This window comes from Lygodium microphyllum, chromosome 18, assembly GCF_053477565.2.
Source record: "Lygodium microphyllum isolate KBCC chromosome 18, Lygodium_microphyllum_v1.1.10, whole genome shotgun sequence".
NCBI classification, from domain to species: Eukaryota; Viridiplantae; Streptophyta; class Polypodiopsida; order Schizaeales; family Lygodiaceae; genus Lygodium; species Lygodium microphyllum.
The window spans coordinates 58,011,893-58,029,298 of NC_141152.1; the positions used below are offsets into that span (position 1 = coordinate 58,011,893).

General features: G+C 41.3%; 1 long non-coding RNA gene across 1 annotated transcript; it reads left to right on the forward strand.

Moving 5' to 3' along the window:
- The first annotated feature begins 1,725 nt into the window (after positions 1–1,725).
- On the forward strand, positions 1,726–3,890 carry LOC148020921 (uncharacterized). Its single transcript, XR_015694756.1, has 3 exons — positions 1,726–2,306; positions 2,408–3,340; positions 3,534–3,890. It is a non-coding gene; the product is annotated as an uncharacterized LOC148020921 (long non-coding RNA).
- The last annotated feature ends 13,516 nt before the right edge of the window (positions 3,891–17,406 follow it).

Sequence of the window (17,406 nt, forward strand, 5' to 3'; positions counted from 1 at the left end):
GCAGCATAGTCCTCTCGATTTTTTTATAAAGCGTCCTAGGAGATAATATGATCCTTACCAAATTAGGTCCCAAAGGAAACGAATGTACTATCCTATATCATGGGACTCCTTACGCTCTCAATGCAAGTCAATGATTGTAAACAATCAAGTGCAATGCTTCTAGGATTTGGGATTTGTTTCTCTGATACCATGTATATGTAATGCAATGCAGAGGTGAATGCCCTTAAGTGAAGAAATATGTAAACTTATAGATCAAACAATGTGGATTGTGCACGCGTAATTCTTTTTATGATTTCACCCTAAAGTGATATGTCTTGCTAAGATAGCACCGAAGTAATTCGTGCTACTGCCCTTCTTTAAAGACTTAAAATGAACGAATCATATATGTCAAGTTATGCATAAAATCAGATTTCAATGGATTCTTAACTCCTCATAACCCTTTCCCCCTACCATTTATGGTTTTGCATTCGTTGGTAGGTATAAAGAGAATTTTTCATATGTTTTTTATATATAAAAAGTAGTAAATATGTAATTTAACATAAAAATGGGGATAGATTGAGGCTAAACCTCATGCCTTGGCCCCACCATACACTCACAGAGACATTCATATTTTTTTTTGTAAATTTTTGGCACATAAAAGCTATTTTTTCATATAAAATCCAATTTTCTTGATTTTTTGATTTATATCATTATTTATTATTAGTATTACTTATTTTCAAATATATAGAGCTTGCATAAACCAAGAATTAGCATTATACTTCATATGATCCCATGTGAATACCAAAAGAACCATGAAAACACATAAAATTCTCAAATTTTTCAAAATCTTGCAATTTTTGCACTGCAGATTTTCTTGATTTTCATTTTAATTTTACAAATAGCAAGAAGTAATAATCAAGAATTTCAATTTTTGAGGCACTAAAAATCATATTCAAACATTCTAGACCATTTCCCATAATATGTGAAAAAGATTCATATCATAAAACGGTAAAATTGAGCAGTTACACGTCTAGTTTAATACAAATCCACACGTATTTCAAAGTTAGAAGCCATTAGCACTCTTCCATGGCCGTTGATGTATCCCAACCTTTGATTTACGCTCCATAACACTTTAGCATCATCACACACCTAAAATCTATCGCTTCAGCCCACCCCTCTCTCACATAGATTGAGCCATGGGAACAAGGTGCAGAAAGGAGAGAGAAAGATTGAAATAAGAGATTTTCATTCATTGCATCATATTGCATGTGCATAGAGTCAGCTTGAGGCCTTCAACGTGTAGATTAGGGATATAACTTCCATCTCTGATGATCTTGCCCGAATCAAAAAGCCATACTTGATGAATCGAAGGGGCGTTAAAAAAATGCACCCCCCTCCCTCTGTTCTTGATAGCCTCCGATTTTGTCACCAAAAAGGCTAAAAGATTGGGACCCTTCATCGAAAAATCTTTTATTTTATCTGAAAATTATATGCTATGTGCACATTCATGGTACTTCATTGATATATGTTTTGGTGCATTGTAAATGCTTGGCTTGAGCTATAAAAGCCATTGCATATGTTCCTTTATTTTAAAACCTTAGGAATCTTGCCGAGAATACATGCAACACATAAGGCTCCTACCTTAGTCTTTATGTATGCTCAAAAATATTTGATTTAATAAAGGTTCAAAAGGGTGCAATTGGGGTTCTTGGGAAAAAGTGGGTGAGGAGGTTGAAGCATGGCAGATTGTGGTGTCTCTTTAACTTCCTTCTTCCCTCTTTTTCAAACTCTCTTTGTCCATCCTTGTTTTCTCTCATATTTGTGCTGCAATTATGGATTCTTAGTGTGTCAGCTTGAAAGAGGAGCCTCCTGATCTTGTTTCTTGGTCAGTGTGGGATTGTCTTGAGTCTTTTGCATGTGTGCATTTTTAGTGCAAGAGAGGTGTTTTTGTAGGTTTCATGGTGAGGAGCAAAGCTCCAAGCATATACTTTGCTGCTCGGTACCTTGGTTTTGTGCTTGTTTGAGTGCTTGGTTTTGTGCTTGTTTGAGTGCTGGGTGAGAGCCAATCATTCTTGGTTCCATTGTTGGGACCGGGCTAGCCTTGAGATCTACAACACCAGAATGGGATGATTTTGGCTGCTTGCAAAACAAAGAATAAGAGGAGATCTCTTGGTGGTTGTGGCTATGGTTTTATTTAATTTGGCATAGTCTCAAAGTAGGGTTCCATGGATGAGGCGTGGGAGCGTGCTGTCGAGACCACCTGTGCGGTGAAGATCCCTCGTCTGTGCAGTCCCTCATCGTGGATGGTGCAGTGAAGTGCTCGCAAGGTAGCCTGCCTTCCTTTTCCCTATTTGAACAATTCTCCCAGTTTCGTATCCTCTCAATCGCCAAGAACATGCTTTCGATGTCATCTTTTCTATGATTGAAGGCTCCCGAGCGGTTGAACATACAAGAGGAGGAAGGAATAAATAAAGCACTTTGTGAGCAGAGGAAGAACAAGAAGCCCATCCTCTCATATGTGACTAAATGAGCTAGCAACCAAGAACTCATTCCAATCTGCTCTAAAAGCTAATTGCAATTAGAGAGCAAAAAATCGAGATGAAGAAAGAGAAAGAGGTTTGCTTGACAAAGAAGCCAAAAAAATCTGTAGCAAAATGGAGAAGAAAGAAGATGGCGAGGGTATGGAGGAAGGCAAGTTCTTAGAGGCCTGCATCTGCAACCTCAGGGCATGCAAGGTAAATGGATGAGGAAGAAGATAGATGAAGAGAAAAAGAGACAGCTGCACATCAAACAAAGAGTTTGCTTTCCCCCATTTGTTTGAATTTGGGCTCCTCAATGCAGACAATGACCTCCATTTCGTGTCCCTTAACCAGGATTATGGCTACTTGGCCTATACTTCCCTATGCTTCCCACGATGGCAGATTTCCTAATCTACATCAACAACCTTCATCTATGGCAGATTTGAAGCTTTCTTGCTCTCATGGTGCATCAACAATATTCTTCATCTTCATCATACACTTGACTGCTTGCACAATGATGAGAAGAGAAAAAAAAAAACAAAAGATAAGATTTTGAAAAAGAAAAGAATAGAAAAAAACCATAAGGTTTGAACCTTCAAAGAAAAAGAGAAACTAGTTCATACGCAAATGCACTTTGAGCCTTCTTAGTGGTATTTCCTTTTCTTTAACTATGCCAAGCTTTTTAAACACACGGGTGGGAGAACATCAAATATAAATATTAAGAGTGGGAGTGCTTCAAGTTGATCTTTTGCAAGTTTTACACCTTTTTGGTGTTGAAGTGGTGGAATTTTTGTGTTCCTTCTTCATGGAGATGGTGTTTGTTCCAATAACAAAGTGGCATGGTATTTCTTCCTTATCATTCATTATTTATTGAAGTAAATTGTGTGAAGTGAAAAAAGAAGTCAAATACAAGAGATAGAGGTTGAGGAAGTGGACAAATGATCCATGGAAGTGTAAAAGAATGGAAGATAAACAAGAGTGGAAAAGTTTTCTAAAGCTTAAAAGGGAAGTGTACCATGGTTCTTTGATTCGCAGGAGCTCACCATTCAAGTGTGGGAGGAATGATAGCCTCTACTTTTCTCACCAAAAAGGCTAAAAGATTGGGACTCTTCATCGACAAATCTTTTATTTTATTTGAAAATTATATGCTATGTGCACATTCATTGTACTTCATTGATATATGTTTTGGTGCATTGTAAATGCTTGGCTCGAGCTATAAAAGCTATTGCATATGTTCCTTTATTTTAAAACCTTGGGAATCTTACCTAGAATACATGCAACACATAAGGATCCTACCTTAGTCTTTATGTATGCTAAAAAATATTTGATTTAATAAAGGTTCAAAAGGGTGCAATTGGGGTTCTTGGGAAAAAGTGGTTGAAGAGGTTGGAGCATGGCAGATTGTGGTCTCTTTAACTTTCTTCTTCCCTCTTTTTCAAACTCTCTTTGTTCATCCTCTATTTTCTCTCATATTTGTGTTGCAACTATGGATTCTTGGTGTGTGAGCTTGAAAGCGGAGCCTCCTGATCTTGTTTCTTGGTCAGTGTGAGATTGTGTTGAGTCTTTTGTGTGTGTGCATTTTTAGTGCAAGAGAGGTGTGTTTGCATGTTTCATGGTAAGGAACAAAGCTCCAAGCATATACTTTGCTGCTCTTGGTACCCTAGTTTTGTGCTTGTTCAAGTGCTGGGTGAGAGCTAGTCAGTTCCTCCATGCTAAAAAAACTTTTTTTATTTAAGCTCTTAGGTTAATCATTAACTTAGAATTTAATTAGTTCAGTTTTTGCATGTTCACACACTGCCTAAAAGTGGTTTTAGCCCTAGACAGAGGGCCCAATGAGCTCAAAATTGCGAATGGACTGGACATTGGCTTTGTGGTATCGAAATCTATAAACTTGGCCATTCCCACATACATTTTGCTTCTTAGATCCAGTAGCTACTTCATACTACCAAACCTTACAGGGATTAAATGGGGGGTCAAACAACCTCCGATTGACAAACATAGACTTGTGTTGGGTTCACCGCATCAAAATGCATCTAGGAAAACTCCAACTCTTTGATCTACAACTGTTTCATTTTCCATGAAATTTTGCTCTTTTATGCCTCCTGAGGTCTTTTTTCAACTTTAAATTGGCTTCAAAAATCAGCTCTCATAAGGAGAAGCCTCTGCTTGGTGGTGATCCATACTATGTTAAAGGATGCACAAAGGTCAAATACCAAGTGATCTAGGTATCCTTAAGCCCAAGGAGAAGGCTCCCTTGCTCTTTGGTGATCCATACAACATTCATTGTACACAAGAATCAACACCAAGTGATATCAGGATTCGTAAACCTAGGGAAAAGACACTCTCACTTTGTGGTGATCCATACAACTTTTAATACACACACGAGGGTCAAAACAAGTGATATGAGAGCTCTTAATCCTAGGGAGAAGCCTCCCTTGCTCAATGCTAATCCATATGGTGTTCAGTACACACGAGGATCAAAACCAAGTAATGTGGGAGGTCTTATGCACCTAGAGAGAAGCCTCATTTGCTTGGTGATGATATATATTCAAGTGCATACGAGGGTCAAAACCAAGAAATGTGGAAGCTCTTAAGTCTAGGAAGAAGTCTCCTTTTCTTGGTGGTGATCCATATTATGTTTTGCATATACGAGGGTCAAAACTAAGCGATGTGGAATCTTTGAAGCCTCGGGAGAAGTCTCCCTTGTTCAATGATGACCCATGTGAACCATATGGCATTCAAGTGCATATACGAGAGTCAACATCAAGTGATGTGGGAGCTCTTAAGCCTAGGGAAAAGCCTCCATTGCTTGATGGTGATCCATGTGACCCATACAAAATTCATCACACATAAGGGTCAAAACCAAGCAATGTAGGAGCTCTTAAGTCTAGGGAGAAGCCTCCTTTGCTTGTGGTAGTGACCCATACTATGTTCAAGTGCACATGAAGGTTAACACCAAGTGATGCTCTTTACTCATCTCCCTAGTGAGGGGCCTCCCTCACTCGCTAGTGACCCATATAGTGTTCAAGTGGACATGATGTCATAGCCAAGTGATGTGGGAGCTCTTTAGTCTAGGGAGAAGCCTCCCGTGCTTAGTGGTGACTTGCACTATGTTCAAGTATATTCAAGGCCTAGGGGGGCTTTGCAGCTAGCAAAGAACAATAAGATAACTCATCGCTTCATGGAGGCCCCTCTTACTTACCGCTCTCAAAAAATTAGAAATAGCACAAAGTTAGGAGTCCACATTGGATGGCAACTTGCACGAAGAGCCAGTGTCCATCATTGGATGGGTTGGTTCCTTGATCTATCACATCAAAGCAAGGCTGATTGATTAGGCCTAAAGTAGGAGCAAGCAAGAGCAAATGCAACAAATGCAAGATCGTAAAAGTCACACCCTAAATCTTAATTTTTTTGCACATATATGCTTAATGGTACCGCTTTAAATGATAGACCCATAATGATATAGACACCTCTTTTTAGGATTCTAATTTCTATCTCCCTTTTTCTTGATAACAGTTGTGGCCAAAACACTATCTCCCATGAGGATCAATGGCCCAGATTGATCAATAGAGGGTGGGAATCAATGGACCGAATATATATGGCTATTCTAAGCTAGCAATACTTTATTATTAGTTTTTATTAAACCCCTAGAAATAAGCACATGTCTTGGCAGTGCCCGAAATGATGTCCCGATAGGGATCCATCCAAAACAAAGCTAAAAAATATAGCACGTTAATGCAAAAGAACTTGGTACTTAATGCCCACACCCTTAATAGGTTAATGCATAATACTTGATCCTCACATCGTAAATGGTTATTGCAATAGCTTCTCCAAATTGGACTCCGCATGCATTTTGTAGATTTCTTACTCTTGCCTTTGCTTGGTCCTCTGCTCTACCTTTCACATAGCCAGCTATCTATTGAGCCCTTGTATTGAGCCTATGCCCAAAAAGAAGTGTATCTCTAACCCGTTTGCACTAATAATCTGTGTTAACCCTCAAACGAACGAAGGTGGAAAATCCAGAAAAGCTAAAGCAGAAGACAAATACAAAGGCCAAGACAAAGAGAAACGGAAGACAAAGACGCACAAGGAGAAGAGTCCTAAATAAAGGAGAAAGGCGCACAAGGAAAAGCGCAAGTCAAAACTTTTGTAAAAGAGCGCAAGCGCATCATGGTTTAATTCAAGGAGCGCCAACAGGCTCTCACCCGTGAAATTTGTAAATGTAGATGGGCAGTGGAAAGGAAGCTAGGAAGATAGAATGACAATGGGAAAAAGGGGCCTAGGCTACGGCCGGCCATGTAAAAAAGGGGAAAAGGGGATGACCGCCCAAAAGGGATTTAGGGTTTTGTATATAAAGTTGAAAAGTGAATGAAAAGCTCATTCTTGTGTGTGGAAAAAAGTGGCTCTCCTCTTCTTCTTCTTCTTCTTGTTCTTGCTTGCTTGAGCTTGTGCTTGAGAGAGGGAGTGTGAGAGTGTGAGCGAGTGAGTGTGTGAGGGTGAGGGACCGAGGAAGAGAAGCTCTCCATCTTCTCCTCTCTTCTTCTCTTCTCTTCTCTTCTCTTGTCTTGCTCGCGGCAATGGAGCTTGGAGCGTGGAGCTTGAGGATGGAGCTTTCTTGAAGCTTGCACTTGGATCGTGGAGCTATCGGTGTGTGCGGGAGAGGAGGTAACTCGATCGGCATGGAGGTAAGCTCACTACACCCATAGATATGGATGGCGCGTCGGCTATGTGAGAGGTAGCCATTAGTGCTCAGCTTGGAACGCTTGAAACAATAAGCGGTCCGTGGGTCTTGGCGGTTGAGTGAGAGTTCCCACATTTTGGTTCCATTGACGGGACCAACGGATTCAAGCCTTGAGCGCTTGCACGTTTCGAATTGAGCATTGGAGTAGGGTTTTCCTCGAACCGGTGCTTGAGGTAGATAGGTAGGAAGCGAGGGAGTTTGAAAAGGTATTCGATCTCCTTAGCAAGTAGGTTTTTGGTTTTTTGGATTTGGAAAAGCATGTTGGAGCAGTATAGGTGATTGCTTTGTGATTTGTATGCATTTAGGATAGGAAAAAACAAAGAAAAAAAAAGCAAACAGTAGGGTTTTCTGTTGTTGTATAACAGGCTAAAATAGGGAAATAGGGGCACAGATCCTTGGAGTGCCGTTTGATTCGAGCACCATAGTGATTCTAGGCATGTCAGGCATTTTCTTGTAGTGTCGCTGGATGATTCGGTGGAGTAGACGTTGACTTAGAGACATCGCGTACAACTCGCGGGCCGCCGTCCGCGCCGTCAGACCAGGCCGTCCGAGTCCCAGAATTGGACTAGGACTCGGACCAGGCCGTCCGAGTCCTAGAATCGTACCACCTAGAATCAGACCAATCCATAATCGGACCACCCACAATCGGACCAGGCCGTCCGAGTCGGACCAGGACCAGTCCAGAATCGGACCAGTTCAGAATCCAATTCAGAATCGGACCAGTTCAAAATTAGACCACTCCAAAAATCAGACTACTTTTTTGATCCGATTCCCAGAATCGGACGTGACCAAAATCGGACTACTAGGCTGATCGGACCACCCCAAAATCGGATGTTCGATTTTGATAATCGGACTCCTGAAAATTGGACATTTGAGAATCAGACAAAAAACTGTCAAAATCAGACAGGTATCTAGAACATAAATTTTGATGCATCTAAACCCCAAAATCGACCCCAAAGGCTCGTAGAGCTAAAGGCACATCACAGATCCTTCACTGGGCTAAAACTTAGAGCAAGTAGTTCAAAATTTGGCTATAAACTGTCCTCCAAATTGCGCATGGTGTTTACCGTCATGGCCCTGCGGGCCGGGGATGACTGCCCCCCCGGGACCCCCGCAGAGGGGGATCTGCCCCCTCCGCACCTCCCCCAAGTAGGTTGGAGGGAAAATGCACGTCGTGACATGTCCTCCAAATTGGACCCTAGTGAAGTAATGGCTCTACATGAGCATGGATTCTCACTTGCAAAAGAGCAGCCAAAAGCCCATACCCAAACAAAGAGAAACAGAGACCCTAGAACATCAATGGGCCAATCTAGCCATTAAGGGAAAAAAGGCCACACCACGAGAACACAAAGACATTGTGTTCATACCATGTCTAGTCAGAGCGAAATACAACATCAGCAAGCTACAAATGCCAAGATGACTAGACATGACACTCTTGACGAGAGATGTACCTTGAGCAACATTGCACAGACAACCCAAGACATTGGTGGAGAATCCACGTCTGGTCATGCAAGTGGGAACTCAAGGGCATCTGTCAGAAGGCTTAAATTTACAAGCCAGGACCCAGAAGATGAAGACATAGTACCACCTACTTATCTTAGGGTCAAACTCACTACGAAAAGAGAGCATACTATTGATGCTCTGATTGATGAAGGAGCAGATTTTAACATCTTGACCTATGAATCATGGACCCTACTAGGCCAACCAGAGCTCACACCGACTAGTGCAACTCTTAGCCCTTATGGGGGATGCCCACAAACACTCATGGGGAAGTGCAAGGTCCTTGCGACAATTGAAACGGAAAGCTTGCCTATCCTACTTCATGTTCCTCCAAATAGTGCTAGTTGCGGGAAAGAAACCCTCTTAGGAAGACCCTTCAAAAGGGTGACCAAGTGTGAGGCTGACTATGTAGCACACATGATGCACCTGACACTACCGGGTGTGAGGATAGTTACGACATTTAGCAAGGGTGACCTCATTGAACCTCGAGGGAAAGGAAAGCAAGGTGCTGACATAACAGTCAAGCCTGCTGACGAGAGCAAGGACTTGTTGGAAGAGTTAATACAAGCACAAGAACAACGAGAACCAGTGAGTGAGGCCATGCCGGAAACAAGAAGGTCAGGAGACAATGCAAGGACGGCCTTTGGACTTACAAATATCGTAGAAGACCCCAAAAGAAGCCCAAGCCTTATAGACGAAGGCATCGATGGAGAGTCGGCACAACGCCACGATGGATATCCAAAGCGTTGCTACGTGCTCAAGGGTATTATGCAGGCAATCGATGGATTTGGTTACCAAAACCCCCTGTTAAACCTTCTTTGTCAGCTGAAGGCCAGAACGTATCAAGAGCAAAGAAGCGTAGGAGGAGATCTAAACAAAAAACCAAGTCCCAAGTCAAAAATAGTGGAGTGACCGAGTCCCTCATGGTCGAAATCAAGAAACCCAACGGGACCAATTGGAGGGTAGATCCTCAGCCTAGTGTGCTTGACAAGTAGACATAAGATGTAATCATTGAGGATACGCAAAAGCCACTAGTGCCCAAGGAGCCTTTGATTCCCCAAGAGGATAGTAGGCATCATAGGCACAACATTGCTCATGGCAAGTTTAAATGCTCAATAAAGCAAATAGCAAAATCATCTAACAGCCACGAGTAATCTCCCAACCAGTGTCAAAGCCACTTAGGAGTCCCAAGTCTCCTACACCCTCTTCCCCTAAACGGACACGGGAAGCACAACACTCGTCAAGTGCGGCTACTCGATCCCAATCTCTACCTACATCAGAGCTTCCAAATGTCCAAGAGGTGGGACACGACACCCCCCTTAGCTCTCAACCTAAGGATATGCCTGTGCAATCCACCGTGGCTAGCTCAACTGATACTCGATCTACGCAAGTGAATGCTCTAAGAGCAACGACCACTTCCAATTGCCCTAAGGACTTGACACTACAATCCACCAATAGTAGCAAGTCCACTGAACTAGCTGCTACTATTGCAAATCAAGGATCACAGCAGTCACAGCCCTTGGCCGTGACAAGGCCCCTTGCGGAATGTGTCCTTAGTGGTTTACCTGTGAAGGAGGTGTCGCGACCTACCTCCTTAACAACTCCAGCACTTCCAAAGCACCTAAAACCTGGGCTGGAGGAGTTAAGCACAGGGGAACGGGCGGAAGAACTAGACTCCCCCAAAAGGGAGACAATTGTACCCATGCAACCTGGCAAGGCTACTCCGCAGGCCACGACTAGGTCCCATGAGGACCCTCTAGAGAAGGGAAATGCTGAGGCCTAACCAAGCACATCAATGGTCGATATAGCCCAGGGTCCTGAGACGTTAGATGCACCTGCGCTGACAAAGAAAAAGAGGAGGAAACAACGAAAACAATAACAGTTGTAGGTGGTTGCAGACCCCAAGGACATTGGGATGAAGAGTTATGGAGAGCTGATGAATAAAGCATCGAGTCCATCCACCAATGAGCCCACTGATGCCTCTCCTAATAGCGGTGAAACCTCAGACACATCCGTGTGCTTCGACAAATCAAAGCAACCGTTACCATAATGGCTACTTACAACACTCTATCCATTGACAATAGAACTCGCATTGACAAATCAAGAGTGGATACAACACTGTCACGACGGGGTGACGAATTCGCACCAGTCACACCCAAGGAGAACCATGATGTAATAACGAAGCCTCAAGAGAAACATGGAAACCCCAAGAGCATGAGCAATCCTAGCGTTAACCAATCTTGCTCATATAGGCCTGAACCCCCAGCTATGCTAGAGCCTAGGCAAACTCCTAGAACCTTGCATGAGATAGCAACCGAGCAAGCCCTCGTCGAACATAGAAGTGTCACAGGATGCTTAACTGAGTTGGATGCTAAGCTCAAGGTGTTTGCTTGTGTCTATGTCCTGGCAGACATGCGCGTATTCCCTAAAGAGCAGCTTGGAGATTACTTGCCCTTCCCTTTATCCTAGGAAGAGCAGGAACATCTTGACGAGCACTATAACAAGCTCTTACATGAACACATGTGACTCATCTCTGACGAGGAGGCTGACAAACTACGCTTAACTGTGACATTTAATAAAATGCTCTGCCAACCAAATCTCGTAAACATTGAGAAACTAAAGCTATTGTCAGCAGGCCGGAGTCGATTTGAACAGCATTGGTGTGAAAACCGTGTTGCAATGGCCGAACTAGGAGCTCAGATCATGACAGTATCTGAGGAGCGATTGGCCAAATGGCGGTCTCAAAGAGACCCAACCTATGTGGCACCAACTTCCCTTCGAGTGTTGACTGCCATTCGGGGTATGGACTTGGCTGAACCTAGCCTAGAATTTATGCCTATTATCCTTGGATGATACTTGGAATATCCGCTTGGATGTTAGATGTCTCATATGGATGATATATGACTTGCATTAAGTTATTTTGGAGAAAATGACATTGGTCTATTAGTCATTGCCTTGGATGCTACAATAGATGCTTTGCCAACCATTTTGACTTGGATGCTCCTAGATATATGCTACTTGAATCTTGGATGATGAATACCTTCCACATGTTGTTTTGAGCATTGTTTGCTCATATGGCATTGGACTTTTGTTTTAGTGGGAGCCACTACTTGACACTTCAATATTACATTGAGAATTTCGTCACACATTTGAGATTGAGGGTCTTTTGGTGAGATCATGGGACTTGGTGACATGTACATGCTCTTGTTTTGCTTCATGTATGTATTTGATGCTTAGTCGGATGATCTAACATTACTCTTGGGCTAGCACCTATCTCTTTCATGATGTTGTCATTGATGTATGTATCTTGGTTGTTATATATTGAGCTTTCATTACATTGCTTAGTTCGTTGTGCCTTTAGTCTATCTCTTCTATTACCCATGAGATCCACTTTATGCATGATGATTATGCCCATAGGATGTATCTTAGTCTGATACACTAATTCTTTGAGAGTTCTCGATGCCAACCACATATTCACACACTATTAGTTGGAGCTATTCCCTAGCAATTGCAGTTTGTCTTATATTAGTGATTGTCCATCTTTGGCATTGATTTCTTACTATTATACTTCATTTTTAGCATTTCACCTCTATTTGACAATTCTTTGCATTGAGTTTGTGGATAGTTCATTACATGGTCAATATCCCTTGTTTTTTAGCTTTCTTTAGTAGAGGTTTTAGGGCTTTTTGTAGTAATTATAATAGCCTAGTTTGACAATTTGTGTACTTGTTTGCCTTCATTATGGTTGGTGACTTGAGTGATAGTGCCATCTTTAATATTGAAATGATGGATATCACCAAACTATAGCTATTGGAAGGCCCAAATTTGGCAAGTTTTAGTGTCAAAAATATAGGTTAGGAATTTGAAACATAAGGGTGTCAAGCTCAAACCTATTGATGTAGAGAATTAGGCTAAATTCACTAAGCTTTGTAAGTCCACCATCATACTGTCCCTCTCTAAGTAGGTGGTCTATAATGTTTCCTTCGATGGGTAGTGCACATGGGACTTATGGGAAAATATTCACGTTGTCTATGACTAGTAGAGTCTCACTTCTTAGATGTATTGACTGAAGCAACTCATGGACCTTTGCATGAAGGAGGGCACTTCTACGTTAGCTCACTTAAATGAGTTTCATTCCATTATCAATCATTTGTCTTTGTAGGGTATTGAATTCAAGGGTACTCTACTCCCCTTGTTCCTCTTAATTACAATATTGCCTAAATCATGGGACACATTCATACTACTATGTTGCCAACATGCCTATTCATGGGATATAGTTGTAGGATGTAGAGGGTGAAATCTTGGCTGAAGAGGTTAACCAAAAGAATGTCAATGCTTCCTACATCTCTTATGTTTTGATAGTTAGAGGCAATAATAGTAGGATTAGTAATGGGAGAGACTCTCAACAATCTTGCTCTCAGTCATGTTGGTGAGTGAAAATGAGCGACCGGGGACATGATGGTGCATGAAGTCAAGTGGGGTAACACATGCAAATATCCTTTTTTTTATATTTCTAACACTTAGCCGTAGATGGAGTCAGGTTGATAAATGGAAATCCCAAGTGGTGTCATACATGTTCGACACGTGGTTGTGATATTTCAGTTTTGAGATGCCCCTCATGCAAGAAGAGAATAAAATGTGTTCTCACTTTCGATTTTGAGTCCTTGAGACTGGAATTTTACGTGGCAAGGTGCATATTTGCCATCTAGCAATTAAGGGGAAGCAAGGAAAAACTTGGAAAAATAGGGAAAAAAGAAAAAATGTGAGGAGTTTTAAAAAAAAGAAAAAAAGAAGAAGGGAAGAGAAGTGTTCGACATAGCACAACAAATGAGAGAGAGAGAGAGAGAGAGAGAGAGAGAGAGAGAGAGAGAGAGAGAGAGAGAGAGAGAGAGAGAGAGAGAGAGAGAGAGAGAGAGAGAGAGAGAGAGAGAGAGAGAGAGAGAGAGAGAGAGAGAGAGAGAGAGAGAGAGAGAGAGAGAGAGAGAGAGAGAGAGAGAGAGAGAGAGAGAGAAGAAAAGTCTTGTAGGTTGAAGAGAAGGGAGAAATCTCAAGCTCAGAAGAAGAAGAACAATTTGTTAGAAGAAAGAGACCGTAAAGCTGAAGTAATTGGAGCTGAGGAGCACGATGGTAGGGCTGCTAGAGTCAATGGGCTGATGCAAATTCTTAGTTTCAGATGATGGTAATAAGAGCCTTCTTTTTGTCTTGTTTTCTTCTACTGCTTTGTGGGGCAGAGAGTATGCAGATCAGTTCTAATGTATGGATATGAGTGAAAGACAATAGAGGGCTATTCTTCATCATGTTAAGAGTGATGTATCTTAGTTGTTGTGTGAGGCTTCCCGTCAATAGAGAAGAATGTAAATAAAGGATCTCTATATCTAAAACTAGGTATATGGCTAGGAATATGTGTTATGGGTAGATGTTGAATGCATGGGTTCGAGTTAGAGGAAATCTGAAAGGATTTGCACGCAAGAAAATAATGGATCAGAGTTCATAAAGTTTGAAGCTCCCACAACTCTTCACATACAATTCTACAATGGACCCCATCTTTGAGCCTAGCATCTACACAAGATATCGAATCAAAGATATAGGAGTACATGACAAAAAAACTTTATTTGTTTTAAGCCTAGAATGCCATCAGGAGCTCTCTCTCTCTCTCTCTCTCTCTCTCTCTCTCTCTAGAAATTGGCATCACACATTAACATGGCAAGATTCCATGTGGACAGCAAAGAAATGTTGTTATCATGACCCCAATTACGTGTCTACAACATACCTTTTTGGATGCGACTATATCACACCTTGAATTGGTGGTTGCTATCCTAGATGATGAATTTGTTGCCCTTCAAATCCTCCCACTACATGCCTTCAAGTGCATTCTCCAATGCCTCATTCTTCATTGCCCATACAGGCTCCCACTCTTGCATGTCCATATTTGTCACCTCCATCAACATGTCAAAACTAGGCTACATGATAGATATAAGGAGGGGGGTGCTAGTAGCCTTGTTGATATAAGCATATAACATGTCACTAAACTTCTCAACTTGTGAACCCACCACCCTAATAGCTTCATTTGGTACCAATTTTCACAATGACACCAATGGGGGATCTGATCCTTGCTTGATGGAAAATGTGTCCACCACATCTTGTAATATATCTAGCTCAAATTCTTTTCCAATCAACCTATCATGTTTTGGTGTGCCAAGAAGGGTACTACTCATGCCTACATGAGATGCTTAAATCTAGGTAACACCCTTGATTTCTATGGCATGAGAGGGACTTGCATCCTTCTAGGAAGTAGTAGTGCTAGAAGTGCTCATTGGAGGAGGTTCTAGGAGCTCTTGTGCAATTGGTTGTGCATCCACTAGAAGCTTTGATGATAATAAGCATGACTTGAGGGGCAATGCAATACTCAGAGCTCCAAAACTCACCTCCTATCAAAACCAAAATGGGCCTAACATTGGCTCCAGGGCTCTAGCCAGGCCTCCTAAACTCACCTAAACAACCCCACGTCCTTGTGGCCAAGAAGGTATAGACACTATGAACTGATTTAACCAAAGAATGTATTTGTAGACACTATTTTTAAAGCGTAGTCCAACATATTGCCTTGTTCAACTCCAAGAATGTGGAGTTCCCAAAAATATCAGTGTCTAACACCTTGTATCACATACACAAACATCACCCCCCAGCTTATTGCTGTGGCCCTGCTATGGCTCTCCTACATCTCAAGGATTATCCCCAGGATGTGTTGTTTCAACATAAAGCACATACACAACATAGTCCTCGCTTTTAATATTCGTTCCAAGAGATAATTGAATCCTCACCAAATCAAGCCCCAAAGAAACAAATTGACTAGACATATGGCTTATGGAACCTCACATTCAACGTAGGTCAATCGCTCGAAAACAACTGCTATGCATCCATGAGATGATACTCTTAATACCACGTATAAAATACAGATGCAAAGTGAATGCCTTAAAGTGCAAAAACAAGTAGAATTCTAGATCAAATAGTGTTGATGTGCACATACAATTCCTTCATGGGTTTACCCTAATGTAGTGCGTCATTGCTAAGGCAGTACCACTGAAGTAATTCATACTATTGCCCTTCCTTGGATTATAACGAATGAATCCTATATGTCAAGATATGCATAAAATCAACATTCCACATGATATTCAACTTTCTACAACCTTTCTCTCTATAGTTTATGATTTTGTATTCGTTGGTAGGTGTAAAGAGTATTTTCATGCATTTTTCTAATATAAAAAGTGATCAATATGTAAAATAATATAAAAAATGGGGATAAAATGAGACTAAACCTCATGCCCTAGCCCCACCATACATTCACATACATATTCATATTGTTTGTAAATTTTCCATGTGTTAAATCTATTTTTTGCTTCTTTTTGATTTTTTCTTAAATTATCTTATTATTTATTAATGGTTTTTCTAGTCTTCAGACATCTAGAGCTTGCATGAACCAAGAACCAGCATTGTACTCCTTATGACCCCATATGAACACCAAAAGAACCATGAAAACTCATAAAACCCTCAAATTTTCCAAAATCTTGTAATTCTTGCATTGTGTGTTAGTTTCCATTTTAATTACACAAACAACAAGAACTAACTAAGAATTCTGATTTTTCAAGTACTATAAATCATATCAATCATTTGGAACCATTTTTCATATTATGCATGAAAGAATAATCATAAAACGATAAAATCAAGCACTAACGTGTTCCGCACGCATTTTAAAGTCGAGAAGCCATTGACGCTCTTCCCTGGCTGCTAATGCATCCTCTCAACCTTTGATTTATACTCCATAATGCTTCAACATCATCATACGTCCAAGATCTATTGCTTCAATTCATCCCCCTCTTGCATAGATTAAGCCATAAGAATAAGGTGCAAAGAGAGGAGAGAGAAATATTGATTTTGAATTTTTTATTTATTCCATCATTTTTCGCATTGTTTGTGGTAATATGGAGCAAAGAAATTGGGCATCTCATGCCCCAAAGCATGTTCCATCTCTCACACTATTGCCAAATTGCTGAAATGACAGATTTTAGGGGGCATAAAAAATATTGCCTCCTACCCTCTCCCCATGTTGGTTTTCATGTTTTAAATAAATATCATAAGCTTAAAGATTAACATTTGAAGCTAATCGATTCATGAAGGGAGGTGAGCCTTGAAGTGGAAGCACGAGCGAGAGCAAGAGCTATGGTGGAATGAGAGAGAGAGAGAGAGAGAGAGAGAGAGAGAGAGAGAGAGAGAGAGAGAGAGAGAGAGAGAGAGAGAGAGAGAGAGAGAGAGAGCAGCAAACGTGGCAACTCCAATAGTCACAATGTGTGACCGGCCTTCCCTTTATTTAAATGTCATTGAAAGAATAAAGAATGAAGTGATAGCGATGGGCGCCCACCACTGCCTGTAGTGTGCAGGCGTGGGTATTGTCAGTGTAGTAATACAGGAGTGGCTAGGTAGCAGAGGCACTTTTATCCCCAACAACCTCCCACTTAAAGGCAAATTTGCCTTAGTGAGGAGGGAAAAAAAAAGAAAAAGTACAAGTGTACATAGGTACAACATGATGAGGAAATACATCATCTCATCCTATGCCCATCATCTTCCTAAGGAAGGAAAAACACTCCACTGAGAGACTTTTCGTGAACAAGTTTG